At 37.3% G+C, this 16,153-nt stretch overlaps 1 long non-coding RNA gene across 7 annotated transcripts in view; it reads right to left on the bottom strand.

The window, feature by feature from the left end:
* The window catches only part of LOC129042197 (uncharacterized), a 178,724-nt gene that overhangs the window by 50,594 nt on the left and 111,977 nt on the right, over positions 1–16,153 (bottom strand). The gene's annotated exons all lie outside the window — the stretch shown is intronic.

Genomic DNA, 16,153 nt, shown 5'->3' with positions numbered 1-16,153 from the left:
GTAAAATTTGCCATCTCAGTTTGGAATGTAAGCCAAATATGGCAATTGGAGATGGCACCCCACCCCTCCGATTCGCAAGATATCCGTCGGTACTTAATCCAGTCTAATTCTGATCCTGAGTGATTCATGGGAGAGGAGCCCTTAGTTGCCAGGCTTTCCCTTTAGAATACTGTCTGATTAAATGCTCTCTGTTACCCTGGTAGAAAAAGGGAATTTAAGTAACTGGCACCTTGAAATGCCCTGCAGCTAAAGATAGCTCTAAAATAAATGCATAATTGTGAGCTCCCATGACATGCACAGCACAAGATGTCCGAGTGAAGATTCAAAGTCATGCGCCCTCACAAACATGTAAGAAGGAGTGTTATTTCTCAACCACACACATACCATGCAATTTCATTCAGTGACTAAGAGCTTAGGAGCCAGACTACTTGGTTTCAAATCCTGGCTCAGAGGCCTCCAACTGTGTGATTGCAACCACCCCAAGCCTTGATTTTCTCTTCTGTACACTTGTGATAGCACTTCCCTTACAAAGGGGCAAAATTTGGATATTGATCACACTGCCCAGCACATACAAATTACTCATGCTAAATGACGAGTTAATGGGTGCAGCACACCAGCATGGCACATGTATACGTATGTAACTAACCTGCACATTGTGCACATGTACCCTAAAACTTAAAGTATAATTTAAAAAAACAAAACAAAACAAAAAAAACAAATTACTCAGTAAACGTTAAGGAAGGAAGAAGATTTAGAGTAGCTGACTTTCAACACTGGGGGATATGATTCTTTTTAACCTGGATTAGGGCAACTTTGTGAGAGACTTTAAAACAACTATAGCAATTGGTAGTTATCCTGGGGCTCTTAGCATTCTAGTTGCTTTTTCACTTCTCTATATCACCCTCCCCAATTTCCCTTAGCAAAAACAAGGAGTCTTTCGTATTTTCCTTACCACCGTTTTGTCTATCATATAGCAAACGTTAAGAAATAAGGTGAACAGACTATTTTGGTATTAATTACTCATTTTCTTCCCTAATCATAGTTCATGATTCCATCTCTTCCAACAAAAGATCAAGGCCTCTCATTTCTTCTGTCAGCCACAGAGAATGAGTTGGACCCAGGCACTGGTGGACACATAATGAGTCTCCGAGTGGAAGAATCCTGTCCTCTCTTTGTTATTCTGTCTACTATACGTGTTGTTCATCCTTCTGAATGAAAAGAGAATTGAACTCCAATTAGTCTGGAATTCAATGCTGCAAGAGTTGGCTTGGAAAACTGTGTGTCCAACAATGGAAGACCTTGGAGTCCGTGAGAAGAACAGAGTTTTATTTGATTATATTAAAAGATCAGTTCAGGTGCAGCTTCTCCAGCCAAGAGAAGGAGGGCCCTCTCTCTACTCCTTACTGGCCCCTGATAGCATATTGTCTAGGTAGCTCAGAGTGGAATAGAAACATCACCTCAAATTCAGTGGCTCACTGGATCCCATTCACTTTAATATATATTTCATAATTAGTTCCTTTACCTCCTCCCCAGATTAAAAAAATCATTTTTATTTCAAATTATTAGCCATAAAGGATGTACTTGAGTCAATATGTAAAATAGAGGGACTTGATAAAGTAGATTTTCTTTAAATTTATCTTACAAATGAAAAGTAAAACAGTTTAAAAAAAATTGTAAAATCACACAAACTTATGACAGAGCAGGGAGTGGGATACAGGCCTGAACTGTAATGCCAGGTCTTCTACTGAAATGCCATGTACTAATACCTCTACTGTAAGATGATAGTTACATTTTTTTTGTGAGTTTCAAGAAAATGCTATTGTCTTGTGTCTTAATTATTATAGCAAACCATATAGATCTGAATATTTCTTTTTAAAATATTTTGTCTTTGTCACGACAGTGAATTTCTTTATTCAATGCTACTGCCCCAAATTAAATTCCTGCTAAAACTTACATCATTTAACTGTGACAAAACAAGTAGTCAAAATAGTATTTTAGTCCTGTGTAAACAAACTAATTAACAGATAAAGAGAACTTTTACTGTTCAGCTGATTGCCATGAGACTGTGCTGACTGAGTCAAAGGAAAATGTAAATAAATAAAGCAAGAGACTTCGGTATAAATCAATACTGTCTAGAATCAACATGCAACACAACACTTATGCATTTACCAATAAATATTTACCATGTTTTGTGTGTTAGTAGGAGGGCTGAAAGAAGACTCTTAGCACACGATTGCTGATTAATTGGTGGTATACATGGAGTGAAAGAATCCCAAGGTAAAGAAATGAGTTGGTGATAGGGGAAACACACACACACACACACACACACACACACACACACACACACACACACAGAAATATTCTATTAAACACGAAATCTGTCTTTGTTTTCAGCATAGATGTGGCAACAACCTATAGAAAATTTGGAAGTGAGCTGGCAATATTTAGAAACAAATTTAGCCCTGCTGAGAAATATCCTGATCCAATTACCTGAGTTTATTTCAGAATAAAATAAAGTTGTTAGGAAACAAAGATGTAACGTCTAGGGAATAAAATTGTATGTGTGAAGGTGTGTGTAAGCAAGGTAAACAGAATACAAAAATCTCTTCAATTCTAAATGATTAGTTGCAATAAACTGTCTTTTGCTGGTGAATATAATAATGAAAAGGCATTAACGAAATTGATTTTTTAAAAATATTGATTGTCACAAAGGAAATCATTCCCTCTATTTCAAAAGTCAGCAATGCAGAAATGAGAAAACCAACCCATAGTTAAACTGCAGAGGTCAGAGGCCAAGTTTTATCTCTTCTGTATGTGCCGTAGCATATAATTGGAAGAAAACACCTGACAAAGGCATATTTCCCAATGGCCCTACTGAGAAGAAAATATCTATTGTGGCTAGAACTATTAAGATCAGGAGGCTTTATAGCAATATTTATTCACCACAGGTTAAATTGTGAAAAATCAATATATTTACTTATAAAGGTGAGTAACAAAAAAAGTATATTGTTTTCTAAATCTCTATGAAGATTTTCAATAAGGGTGCAAGTTTTTACCCCACCCATTTCCAAACACACACACACACACACACAGACACACACACATCCCTCCTGTTTTTAAGTGCATGATTGTCACCTACTTTAATCTATGCCAATATCCATGCTAGACCTGGGTGCTCTAATTGGACACAAAAGCAATAATAGTAATGGGATGTGGTTAACCTCTCAAAGGCCTGTTAGTTCACTCAGCTGTGACAGCTGGGGGAAATTAAAGTAGTTCCAATAAATCACTCAAAAGCAGATAGAAACTGCTAATAGAAAGAGAACTTTAAGGAAAAAGAAATGTCTGATAAAAAATTCTAGCAGTAGAGCTATCAATCTATCATTTATTTAAATCTTCCTCTAGCTTCTGTTCCTCCCTAGTATCTTCCATAAAGTATTTTAAAAAAGCAGGCTTGAATTGGATTTTCCTAAATTTGAGTTTCTCTTCTATGGGATTTCTGTGATGTTTTCTTGGCTCAATATTGACCTGATAGTAATTTTTATTAAGGTGCCATGCTTAGTATCACATATCTCTCATGTGCCTTTATATGCATGTATGTGCTCATACATACACACACAGACTAAAAATTAGTATCACATATCTCACACACCGACTGAACATTTAAAATGGACCAGCATTATAGCATGGACTCTTGGTATTCACCACTTTAGCATCCCAGACTTTCACTACTCAAAAAACAAAACTCCAAAGGTCCATGAAATCTTGTGACTTTTGATTTAGTGGAGGCAAAAAAACTTTTAAGACTGTTTTGCATTGCAAGAGTAAGTTATGTAGCTCCTGAGTGAACTTAGTTAACTATCCAATACCCTGTTTATATTGTATATATTTTAGAGGAGAAATATTAAGTTATGTTGAGGTTAAATGACTTGTTCTGGGACTATAAGTGGTGGATAGATGGGGTGCATTTAGTCTAGATCTTCTGAACAATGCCTAGCAATAACTAAAATTATAAATATTCCTTCAAAATTACTTTAAAGCTCAATGCCAAATCTTCTCTTTTTAAAGAACTTTCCAGGTTTATTTCTGCACATCGAGAAACAAAAATTTTACTTCAAGTTGAAGAGTTGAATTGTTTGAAGCACAGTTAAATGATAATTTTATGTATTTTATACATTTGTGAACTCTATATAACTTGGAGTTATCAACAAATGTTATAGTTAAGAATTCTTGCTGAACTTTGCAAGTTATCTTTATTCAAGACAGAATCTGAATGTCAAAACTTTTTTTTGCAATTGGCATCTTTTCTCTTTCAGTTATTTCTCCAGGATTCCACTGTGACATCCTAGCAGAATTCTTTTTATTTATTTATTTATTCATTTTATTATACTTTACGTTCTAGGGTATATGTGCACAATGTGCAGGTTTGTTACATATGTGTACATGTGCCATGTTGGTGTGCTGCACCAATTAACTTATCATTTGCATTAGGTATATCTCCTAATGCTATCCCTCCCCCCTCCCCTTACCCCATGACAGGCCGTGGTGTGTGATGTTCCCCTTCCCGTGTCCAAGTGTTCTCATTGTTCAATTCCCACCTATGAGTGAGAACATGCAGTGTTTGGTTTTTTGTCCTTGCGATAGTTTGCTGAGAATGATGGTTTCCAGCTTCATCCATGTCCCTACAAAGGACATGAACTCATCCTTTTTTATGGTTGCATAGTATTCCACGGTGTATATGTGCCACATTTTCTTAATCCAGTCTATCATTGATGGACAGTGGCTTGGTTCCAAGTCTTTGCTATTGTGAATAGTGCCGCAATAAACATACATGTGCATGTGTCTTTATAGCAGCATGACTTATAATCCTTTGGGTATATACCCAGTAATGGGATGGCTGGGTCAAATGGTATTTCTATAAAACCCAGTAATGGGATGGCTGGGTCAAATGGTATTTCTAGTTCTAGATCCTTGAGGAATCGCCACACTGTCTTCCATAATGGTTGAACTAGTTTACAGTCCCAGCAACAGTGTGAAAGTGTTCCTATTTCTCCACATCCTCTCCAGAACCTGTTGTTTCCTGACTTTTTAATGATCGCATTCTAACTGGTGTGAGATGGTATCTCATTGTGGTTTTGATTTACATTTCTCTGATGGCCAGTGATGATGAGCATTTTTTCATGTGTCCGTTGGCTGCATAAATGTCTTCTTTTGAGAAGTGTCTGTTCATATCCTTTGCCCACTTTTTGATGGGGTTGTTTGTTTTTTTCTTGTAAGTTTGTTTGAGTTCTTTGTAGATTCTGGATATTAGCCCTTTGTCAGATGAGTAGATTGCAAAATTTTTCTCCCATTCTGTAGGTTGCCTGTTCACTCTGATGGTAGTTTGTTTTGCTGTGCAGAAGCTCTTTAGTTTAATTAGATCCCATTTGCCAATTTTGGCTTTTGTTGCCATTGCTTTTGGTATTTTAGACATGCAGTCCTGCCTACGCCTATGTCCTGAATGGTATGGCCTAGGTTTTCTTCTAGGGTTTTTATGGTTTTAGGTCTAACATGTAAGTCTTTAATCCATCTTGAATTAATTTTTGTATAAGGTGTAAGGAAGGGATCCAGTTTCAGCTTTCTACACATGGCTAGCCAGTTTTCCCAGCACCATTTATTAAATAGGGAATCCTTTCCCCATTTCTTGTTTTTGTCAGGTTTGTCAAAGATCAGATTGTTGAAGATGTGTGGCATTATTTCTGAGGGCTCTGTTCTGTTCCATTGATCTATATCTCTGTTTTGGTACCAGTACCATGCTCTTTTGGTTACTATAGCCTTGTAGTATAGTTTGAAGTCAGGTAGCGTGATGCCTCCAGCTTTGCTCTTTTGGCTTAGGATTGTCTTGGCAATGCGGGCCCTTTTTTGGTTCCATATGAACTTCAAAGTAGTTTTTTCCAATTCTATGAAGAAAGTCGTTGGTAGATTGATGGGGATGGCATTGAATCTATAAATTACCTTGGGCAGTATGGCCATTTTGACGATATTGATTCTTCCTATCCATGAGCATGGAATGTTCTTCCATTTGTTTGTGTCCTCTTTTATTTCGTTGAGCAGTGGTTTGCAGTTCTCCTTGAAGAGTTCCTTCACATCCCTTGTAAGTTGGATTCCCAGGTATTTTATTCTCTTTGAAGCAATTGTGAATGGGAGTTCACTCATAATTTCATATCCAGCCAAACTGACCTTCATAAGTGAAGGAGAAATAAAATCCTTTACACACAAGCAAATGCTGAGAGATTTCGTCACCACCAGGCCTGCCCTACAAGAGCTCCTGAAGGAAGCACTAAACATGGAAAGGAACAACCGGTACCAGCCACTGCAAAAACATGCAAATTGTAACGACCATTGGCACTAGGAAGAAACTGCATCAACTAAACAGCAAAATAACCAGCTAACATCATAATGACAGGATCAGATTCACACATAACAATACTAACCTTAAATGTAAATGAGCTAAATGCTCCAGTTAAAAGACACAGACTGGCAAATTGGATAAAGACTCAAGACCCATCAGTGTGCTGTATTCAGGAGACCCATCTCACATGCAGAGACACACATAGGCTCAAAATAAAGGAATGGAGGAAGATCTACCAAGTGAATGGAAAGGAAAAAAAAGCAGGGGTTGCAATTCTAGTCTCTGATAAACAGACTTTAAACCAACAAAGATCAAAAGAGACAAAGAAGGCCATTACATAATTGTAAAGGGATCAATTCAACAAGAAGAGCTAACTATCATAAACATACATGCCCCCATTACAGGAGCACCAAGATTCATGAAGCAAGTCCTTAGAGACCTAGAAAGAGACTTAGACTCCCACACAATAATAATAGGAGACTTTAACACCCCACTGTCAACATTAGACAGATCAATGAGACAGAAAGTTAACAAGGATATCCAGGAATTGAACTCAGCTCTGCACCAAGTGGACCTAATAGACATCTACAGAACTCTCTACCCCAAATTAACAGAATATACCTTCTTCTCAGCACCACATCACATTTATTCTAAAATTGACCACATAGTTGAAAGTAAAGCACTCCTCAGCAAATGTAAAAGAACAGAAATTATAACAAACTGTCTCTCAGACCACAGTGCAATCAAACTAGAACTCAGGATTAAGAAACTCACTCAAAACTGCTCAACTACATTGAAACTGAACAACTTGCTCCTGAATGACTACTGGGTACATAACGAAATGAAGGCAGTAATAAAGATGTTCTTTGAAACCAATGAGAACAAAGACACAAGATACCAGAATCTCTGGCACACATTCAAAGCAGTGTTTAGAGGGAAATTTATAGCACTAAATGCCCACAAGATAAAGCAGGAAAAACCTAAAATTGACACCCTAACATCACAATTAAAAGAACTAGAAAAGCAAGAGCAAACACATTCAAAAGCTAGCAGAAGGCAAGAAATAACTAAGATCAGAGCAGAACTGAAGGAGATAGAGACACAAAACACCCTTCAAAATAATCAATGAATCCAGGAGCTGGTTTTTTGAAAAGATCAACAAAATTGATGGACCGCGCTAGCAAGTCTAATAAAGAAGAAAATAGAGAAGAATCAAATAGAGGGAATAAAAAATGATAAAGGGGATATCACCACCGATCCCACAGAAATAGAAACTACCATCAGAGAATACTATAAACACCTCTACGCAAATAAACTAGAAAATCTAGAAGAAATTGATAAATTCCTGGACACATACACCCTCCCAAGACTAAACCAGGAAGAAGTTGAATCCCTGAATAGACCAAAAACAGGCTCTGAAATTGAGGCAATAATTAATAGCCTACCAACCAAAAAAAAGACATACTAGCAGAATTCTCTGGAGTCCCAAAACAGGACATTCTTGACCACTTGCTGCCTACTGTCTTTGAGTAGCCCAAAACCCACAGACAGCACTAAACTGGGGTGGTGGGGGCAGATTATATGCTGGTGAGTGGAAGAGTTCCCACTCCAGCAGTTGGGAGGGAAAAGACTGAAGCAAGCACACCCCAAGAGGCTCAGGCAGTTCAATCCTAGTGCCAGCAGAGAGCAATCATTTCTATTCATGGAAGAAACAGCCACATTTTCCCTACATGGAAAGAAGTCAAAAGCATGACTCACAACATTAAGAGGAATAATATCTACAAATCATCATCAACAACAGCAAAATATAACTTATTTAAGGTATTGATTCATATAAGGAAAGAAAATCAGTTGTAAAAGCAAAAACAGATAGCTTCCATTGAAATAGAACGAATACCCAGCACTTTGCAAGGCTGAGGCGGGAGAGGATCACTTGAGCCCAGGAGTTACAGATCAGCCTGGGCAAAATGGTGAAACCTCATCTCTACTGAAAATACAAAAATTGGCTGGGCGTGGTGGCCTGCACCTGTGTTCCCAGCTACTCAGGAGGCTGAGGTGGAAGGATCACCTGAGCCTGGAAGGCAGAGGTTGCAGTGAGTTGAGATCATACCAGCCTGGGTGACAGAGCCAATAATAATAATAATACTGTCTCAATAATAGTGTCTCAATAATAATAATAAATAAAACTAATAGAAGAGATGAACAAAATCTTTAAGCAAAACTTGAGGGTCTTCAAAGAGAAATGACAGTTCCAAAAGGACTTTCTAGAGTTAACAAATATATTTCTACTATTTAAGAAATTAAATTTTTAAAATGAAAGGAAAGAGAGAATGATGTATGTTAATAAGCCATTTAGGGTTTTCAAAGATTAAGAGAAAAAAAGTCGCAACAAAAAGTGAAGTTTTACAGAGCTGGAATTTATAGGTAAAAGAACATGAGGCAGGTGAACAGATCTGGAAGATCTAAGGAGAATATAATAGGTGTCCTCAAAAGAGCTGCCAGAGTACAGATAGGAAATGAATCATTAGACAAAAGTTAAAATAAAAAAAGAGGAGGAAGCTACCGTAATTTGTTGAGACTTCAGATCAAAAGAGACAATGTGCCCTGCGCCGTATTAATGGACATACACACACACACATACACACACACACACCCCTTGACATTGCATGTTAACATTCCAGACATGCAAAGAGAAAGAGAAAATTTTTACAATCTCTGGGAATAAAATTACAAAAGAAGGCTAGATGACACTTTCCAAATCACCTTTCATTAAGAGTAACTTAAAATGTATGAGTATTAGGCTTAATACATGGGTGATGAAATAATCTGTACGACAAACTCCCATGACAAAAGTTTGCCTATGTATCAAATCTGCACTTGTACCTCTGAACCTAAAATAAAAGTTAAAAAAAATAGTAATAAAAATGTATTTGACAAATCCATCTCAAGCCATGTAACAGAGGTTAATCAGAAATGGTGGGGTAGAGGGTACTTGATAAAGTAACTTATTAACTGATAATAACTAGAGAGTAACTTGATGAGAAAAACACATAGTAACATTTTATGAATATATAATCCATTTACTAAGAAACGGGTTAATTCACTAAATTACTGTATCTACCTGTAATATCGGCTGTGAGAAAGTAACGCATGGTATACACCATTTCTACCATAAAATGAAACTGTGGTTTGAAAGAAAATACCAGCTTTGACCTAATGACTTTAGCTTTAAATATTTGTCTATAGCTTGCAAACTGAATTGCTTCGAAATTACCAACCCGATTTACTTTGGAAAGACTCTTCCCTGGTGTTCATCACTGACAAACTGTAGTGTATGTGGGCAAGAGCACAGACTCTGGCCCCAGACCTGCTGGATTTGCATCTTAGATCCACCTCTTATCTATGTGGTCTCCATGTCCCATCCCTTATCTGTAAAGCCAGTGTACTGAGAGCATTCACCTCACAGGGTGATGGGGAAGATTAAATAAGTACATAATGCACTTAGAACGGTGTTTGTCACCAACTTAGTGCCACACGAGCATTTACATTATTGTCATTGCTGCTGTAGTTAATGAGTAGTTGGCTGTCATTCAGTGCACCAGTATCCGGCACCAGAAGCAGAGTGGACCCAGCACCCTTCCCTGGAGATCATGTGCCACCTCCTGTCAGGACGTTCAGAAACTGAGCCTTCCTGGTTTGAAACATTACTCTAAGGCCAAGGTGAATGAAATAGGGTCAGGTGAAATTTAAAAAATCGAAATAAAAAAACAAAGAAATTAAGTTTAAAATACTTAAAGTTAGATTGTCAGCCATTACTCTTACAGTTACCTGCCTGTTTGCCTCCAGAAATTGTTTCCTGACATTCTTGTTCGTCCTAATCTACTATGGATTAAAGTTAAAATTGTTTCTAAAATAAAAATAAAAAATGTCTTGGCAAGAGACAAAAATAATCTAACATGGATAGAATAAAACAACTTAATTTAAGATATGTTTGTTTTGGAGCTACTCAACTGTTTGCTGTATAATTCCTATTTGTTTATTATTGTGGCTTATCTATTTTGGGTGATGAGGGAATGGGTTATATTTTAGATAGCTGCAGTAGTTGTACAGGTCTTCTGGTAAATGAAATACAGCTAAAGAACAATGTTTTCCTGCTAACCAACAGTTCTTTCCAATCTCCCTCACTCTGAACTTGGAATAATCTCTTTTCTCTCAACTCTTTTAGTCACCAAATCTCAGCCTTTTAATTGTCTCATTTATAGTCTCTTCTCCATTTCTATCACCAATACTGTTCTTTTTACTGATGTTTTTATGATAGCAGAATTACTATTAGTCTCCTATCTTGATTTCCTAATTAATCACCAGTACATCCAGTTTCAAAATGAACAAGGGACTTTCTTCTCTCAACATAATTTGTCTTTTCTTTTAAATTCTGAATTGCTCATAAACAGGGACCTGGCCAAGGTGTGGTGGCTCAAGCCTGTAATCCCAACACTTTGGGAGTTCACGGCAGGAGGATCACTTGAGTCCAGGAGTTTGAGACCACCCTGGACAACATAGCAAGACCATGTTTCAAAAAACAAATAAATAAATAAATAATTTTAAAAGGACCATGTTGTACTCATCTCTATATTTCCCTTTTTTATCAGTTTTAATACCTGATACACAACAGTTGGAGGGTATAGGAGTGCGGGTATGGGGAGTTTTCATTTTTAATTTTACTTCCAGGGCTAGGAGTGTTGTTATTAAGCTAAGTGCTTTTACATTATGAAGCTTAGTTTACAAAGCCCTTTTGGGTATCATGTGCTTGTTTAGGAATCATTGGCTTTCTTTGTTTTTGTCTTTTCAACCTTTTCAAATGTCTACTGCATGTGCCAAAGGGAGAATCTAAATCTCTGGATATCATGTGTGACTACTTGAAAACCTGTCTCTCCAACTGTTAGGGACAAAAAGATTCTCTGTACAAAAAAAATATGTATCCTGAAGATAATCTGATTTTAATACTGGAAATAACAATTTTGATGAGTAATTTATGTTAAAGGAAAAAAATATTACAAGTGAGTCATTTCTTTGATGAAACAACAGGTGGCAGCAAAGGGGGTAATATTGGCATCCCTACTTTTCAGAATAATTGGAAATGAAAATTGCTTTTAGAAGTCCATTTTGAATCCTGTCTTAAAACCAATAAAATTTTTGAAATATCAGTAAACAGATTTTTAGTAATTATGTTATAAGATATTCTGCTTTTTAAAATAGTTCTGCTTGTAGAACAAATGGGCAGAAATGTGGATCTTTTAAGAGTTCCTTTGGAACCTTCATTTATAAAGACGGGTCACTTTTTGGTAGATCTAAAAAGAAGAAAAATAAACCAACTAAACAGATGCTTAGCTTCCAAACAAATGCTCACAGAACCTCTCTCTTGCATTGGCCAAATTTTCTCTTCCTATAAAGCAATCTGTCCATCACAGCATTTCAATGTTTTCAAATCACCAAATTTAGTTTATTGTAACGTTCGGTATAAGTTGTTTTTTAAAATTCAGAACTAAAATCTTTTTACAGGAAATACTAAACTTGAATAAAGATAATTAATGTAGTATAATAGGTATCAGGATTTATTTGGAAAATTAAAAAAGCAATAGCATTGATTCTAATAATTCCTGAGCTTAAAGTGTACTTTGATGTGAATTATCCGCATAAACTAATATGTTTTGTCTATTTATGCAATTGTAGCAGTGACAACAGCTCTGTTAGTGAAATCCTCTTTCATGTGTAGTCTTGTTTGTAGAGGAAGCTAAGGTCTGAGGGAGGAAGAATCCTCTTTTTACTCAAAGGGGAGCAGAAAGAAAATAGTGAATAGTTATACCAAGTCACCGAAGTAGCTCCAGATGTACCAAAAGTAACGATGATTACAAGTCACACACTGAAAGCTACACTCAAGTTTAATTATCAGTACAGTTCTGAATACATTTAAGACTTCCTATCCACTTATAAATGTAACTCTCTTCTTCTTTTTTCAAAATAAATAACCTGCACTTTTAGAAATGGATTTTAGAGATGGCTTATAGCAACTTTATTTTTTACTTTTCTTTTCTTTTTTAAACTGGAAGTGTGAAGGGAGAAATTTTGCCAGATGACAAGATGATTTCAGGAGAGGTGAAGATCCATGCAATGCTATAAAATAAGCAGTAATGCATTTATAGTCTCCAGATTTCCTTTCATCATCTCATCCTTTCCTCCTAGTAATGCCACCACTACCTACATCAGGCCCACATGCCTTCCTAGTTCTTCTTTCTCCTACTCTTTAAAACTTACTTTGAGATCTCACATTCACACACAACATAAATACCTTGTAACAGAGGCCAAAGCTTTATGTTAAAGTTCTATTGAGCAGAATTTCATGCTCCCAACTATCAAATGGAGCAGGACTTAAAAGACATGAAGTCACATGGGAGAGCTAAGGGTATTGAACTGAGACTAAATCATGTAGTTGCTTCTTCCTCTGTTTCCACATACAACTGGCTGAAACCATTACAATTACACACAGTCAGACTCATTTCAGACATGGCCATGGTATTTGTCTGCAAGACACATGACTTCTATATTCGCAATAATACACACACACACACAGCCAATACAAGCTGAAGCTTATAATAGACACACACGGCCAATACAACTGGAAGCTTTACAGTTCATTTGAAATGATATGAAGAATACAGGTTTACAAATGGCAAAGTAGATCTTCTCTAATTTAGCAGTCTTAAGGAAAAAAGTCAACAGCAACATTCGTGCCTTTGAAGAATTCCTCTCTAAAAACAAATAATGATCTAAGCTGGCTTTGGAGTGTTTGCTTCCATCACACAGCAATGGCTCTCTCCCAAATGGAGAAACTTCTAAAGTCAAAATGTGACTTAACAACAGGGAAAATATAGTAAGACCAGTGAAAATAGTGGAAAGGCAATCGACACAAGGGAAGAAAGAAAAGAGAGTCATAATAAAGGAATTTTGTTTTCAGAGCAGGAAGAATCACATGCACCAGGACTGTCAGGTTCAGTCAAAAACATGTGGAAAATATGTCCCCTAGTCAGGCCACTCTTGGCAATGAACCATAACTGTGAGCGTCGGGTCAATATCAAGTTCTCCTGAACACCATGGCTTACAAACAGGAAAAAAAGGAAGCATCTGAGTCAGATCCCAAAAAAAAGGACAAGAGTGTGTATGTCCTCATTGTGTTTGGTTATCTCTAAATGAAAATAAATGTGGTGCCCCCTGGATCGCCGCCAGAACAGGGTGATGATCTAGAGATGGATTCATTCCACTTTCTGTTCTCTTGTAACTCTTTTAGGAAAGAAAAGTTCTTAGTGTGCAATTATATCATTAAAAACAAGAGCTGTAAAGCCCTCATGACAATAACATGCCTGATTCCTCACAGATTGAGAATAATTATGCTTCAAAGCCCACTAAAATCTTGGAGAAACCACAATTTGTGAGATAGAAATTAAGCCACACAAAATAGACAAAGCTATACTGAGCAAAAAGAACAAAATTGGAGGAACCAGATTATCTGACTTCAAATTATGCTGCAGAGCTATGGTAATCAATACAGCATGACAGCAGCATAAAAACAGACACATAGGCCAATGGAACAGAACAGAGAACCCAGAAGCAAGTCCATGCATGTACAGTGAACTCATCTTTGACAACGGTGCCAAAAACATCCATTGCAGAAAGAACAGTCTTTTTAATAAACGGTCCTGGGAAAACTGGATATCCATATGCAGAAGAATGAAACTAGACCCCCATCTCTCACCATATATAAAAATCAAATGAAAATGGATTGAAGACTTAAATCTAAGACCTAAAACTATGAAACTACGGGGGCCGGGTGCGGTGGCTCACGCCTGTAATCCCAGCACTTTGGGAGGCCGAGACGGGCGGATCACGAGGTCAGGAAATCGAGACCAACATGGTGAAACCCCGTATCTACTAAAAATACAAAAAATTAGCCGGGCGCGGTGGCGGGAGCCTGTAGTCCCAGCTACTTGAGAGGCTGAGGCAGGAGAATGGCATGAACCCGGGAGGCGGAGCTTGCAGTGAGCCGAGATAGCGCCACTGTAGTCCGGCCTGGGCAAAGGAGCCAGACTCCGTCTCAGAAAAAAAAAAGCTACGAAACTACTACAAGAAAACATGGGAGAAACTCTCCAGGACATTGAACTGAGCAAAAAATTCTTGAGTAATACCCCATAAGCACAGACAACCAAAACAAAAATGGACAAATGGTATCACAACAAGTTAAAACGCTTCTGCACAGCAAAGGATACAATCAACAAAGAGGCAATCCACGGAATGGCATAAATTATTTGCAAACTATCCATCTGACGAGGGATTAATAACCAGAATACATAAGGAGCTAAAGCAATTATATACGGAAAAAATCTAATAAACCAATTTTAAAATGGGCAAAAGATCTGAATAGACACCTCTCAAAAGAAGACATACAAATGGCAAACAGGCATATGAAAAGGTGCTCCACATCATTGATCGTCAAAAAAGTGAAAATCAAAACTACAGTGAGATATCGTCTACCCCAGTTAATTATTGCCAAACGACAGGCAATAACAAATGCTGGCGAGGATGTGGACAAAAGGGAGTCCTTATATGCTCTTGGTGGGAATGTAAATTAGTACAACCGCTATGGAGAACAGTTTAGAGATTTCTCCAAAAACTAAAACTAGAGCTACCATATAATCCAGTGATCCAACTGCTAGGGATATACTCAAAAGAAAGAAATCAGTATATTTATGAGATATTTGCACTCCCATGTTTATTGCAGCCCTATTCACAATAGCCAATATTTGGAAGCATCCTGTGTCCATCAACAGATGAATAGATAAAGACAGTGTGGTTTTCCATTCCTGAGTTACTTCTGTGTTCTCACTGATATGTGGGAGCTAAGCTATGAGGAAGCAAAGGCATAAGAATACAGTACTCGGGAGGCTGAGGCAGGAGAACTGCTTGAACCCAGGAGGCGGACGTTGCAGTGAGCCGAGATCGTGCCACTGCACTCCAGTCTGAGCAACAGAGAAAGACTCAATCTCAAAAAAAAAAAAGATACAGTAGACTTTGGGGACTTGGGGGGACACGTGGGAGTGGGGCGAGGGATAAAAGACAACAAATATGGTGCAGCGATACTGTTTGGGTGATGGGTGGCATTAGGAGCTCACAAATCTCCACTAAAGAACTTATGTAACCTGTACCCCAATAACTTATGGAAAAATAAAGAAATTTTTTAAGACAATGTAGTACATATACACAATGGAGTACTACTATTCAGCTATTAAAACTAATGAGATTCTGTCATTTGCAACAACATGGATGGAACTGGAGGTCATTATGCTAAACGAAAAAATCCAGGCAAAGAAAGCCAAGCATCGCATGTTCTCACTTATTCGTGGGAACTAAAAATTAAAACAATTGAACTCATAGAGATGGAGAGTAGAATGATAGTTATCAGAGACTGGGAGGGGTAGTTGGAAGAGAATAGCGGGGTGGAGGTGGGAATGGTTAATGGGTACAAAAAATAGTTAGAAAGAATAAATAAGATCTAGTATTTGATAGCACAACTATAGTCAATAATAACTTAATTGTACATTTAAAAATAACTAAAAGATCGTATGCCTCCATCAAGATATCCCATATACTCCATAAATATACACCTGATATGTACCCAGAAAAAAATATTTTAAAATTACAAAATTTAAAAAT

This window comes from Pongo pygmaeus, chromosome 7 (genome assembly GCF_028885625.2).
Source record: "Pongo pygmaeus isolate AG05252 chromosome 7, NHGRI_mPonPyg2-v2.0_pri, whole genome shotgun sequence".
NCBI lineage: Eukaryota > Metazoa > Chordata > Mammalia > Primates > Hominidae > Pongo > Pongo pygmaeus.
This window is presented reverse-complemented; position numbering and strand designations above follow the sequence as displayed.